Consider the following 1812-nt stretch of genomic DNA (forward strand, 5'->3'; position numbering starts at 1 on the left):
GGAGACAGGGTCTCACTGAGCTGCTTAGTGCCTTGCCTTTGCTGAGGCTGGCTTTGAATTTGTGATCCTCCTGCCTCAGCCTTAGGAGCCCTGGGATTACAGACCTGCACCTGGCTCAGTGTACTGATTTTCAAAATAGTGCATGGACACCATCTATGAAATCTCATTACAGTAAGGATGTTTCCATATATTTGGCATCAAAAGGGAACATTGGGTCTAAGAGCTTTAGGACATCTCTACAGAGAATGGTGGAGGTTTCTCTTAACAGGGATAGTAGTTCACCAAACTTAACTAATATTGAGTGCCTACTATGTGCCAGGCACTGTTTCAGGCATTTAAAGATGCAACAAAGGTCCCTAGCCTCATGGAGGTTATGTTCTTGCAGGTGGCAGGGGATTCAGTCTTGGGAGAGTTTTTGGTTTCACCTGCCTTCTAGGTAACCCACAATGCATCGGACCATTGGCATCAGTCAGAGGGTGTCCAGGCACAGTAAAGTCACGGAAATACCTGGATTGGAACCTGGACCCCCCCTTCTCTGACCAGAGAGTCTGTGGTCCCTAAGTTATGGGGAAATCCCCACTGGCTTTTTTTCTATTTTCCTTTCACTTGGCCCCAGAGGCAGCCACAATCCCAGGAAGTGTGTAGTAGAGCAGGGAAACCTGAGCCAGAATGTCCAAGAGATTGTGAAAAGGAGGAGATGGTCTAAGTGGTGGGTCCTATAAAGTTGTATGTGAATTTGTGGGGTCATCCCTGTGCTGCAAAGGCATGGATCAGACTCTCAACAGTGTACTGAAGGCTGTGAGAACTGAACTAGGCTGTCACTACCACTAAGGTCCCACAGTGGCCACTGGGTGGCGCACACGTGGGAAAGAGCCAAAGAGCACTACAGAGGCTTGAGAATGAACTGACATTGGAAACAGCTCATGGTGGAAGGCAGATGGAAACCTGCGGCCTGAACCTATACGCAGTTACCTGCAGAAACAACAAACAAAAACACTCTCCAGAGACTTTCAACAAAGACCCAGAGTTTCATAACAGTCAAAGGTCTAGGATACAACCCAGATGGAGCAAATGTTGGAGTTATTGGTGGGAGACTAAAAGCTATGATTACTATGCTCCAAGAAAAACACTATGAAGAGAGAACCCAAATTACTAGCTTACGGGATGAAAAAGGCAACATCACAACAGACAATTCAGAAATACAGAAGATAATTAGAAATTATTTTGAAACCCTACACTCTAATATAATAGAAGATAGTGAAGGCATCAATAAATTCCTTAAGACATATGAACTACCCAGATTGAGTCAGGATGATATAAACAACCTAAACAGACCAATATCAAGTGAGGAAATAGAAGAAGCCATCAAAAGACTACCAACCAAGAAAAGCCCAGGACCGGATGGATATACATCAGAGTTTTACAAGAACTTTAAAGAAGAACTAATACCAATACTCTACAATCTATTTCAGGAGATAGAAAAAGAGGGAGAACTTCCAAATTCATTCTATGAGGCCAATATCACCCTGATTCCCAAACCAGATAAAGACACCTCAAAGAAAGAAAACTACAGACCAATATCCCTAATGAATTTAGATGCAAAAATCCTCAATAAAATTCTGGCAAATCAGATACAAAAACATATCAAAAAGATCGTGCACCATGATCAAGTAGAATTCATCCCTGGGATGCAAGGCTGGTTCAATATACGGAAATCAATAAACGTTATTCACCACATCAATAGACTTAAAGATAAGAACCATATGATCATCTCGATAGACACAGAAAAAGCATTCGACAAAGTACAGCATC

The sequence above is a fragment of the Marmota marmota genome, unplaced genomic scaffold, assembly GCF_001458135.2.
Source record: "Marmota marmota marmota unplaced genomic scaffold, marMar, whole genome shotgun sequence".
Taxonomy (NCBI): domain Eukaryota; kingdom Metazoa; phylum Chordata; class Mammalia; order Rodentia; family Sciuridae; genus Marmota; species Marmota marmota.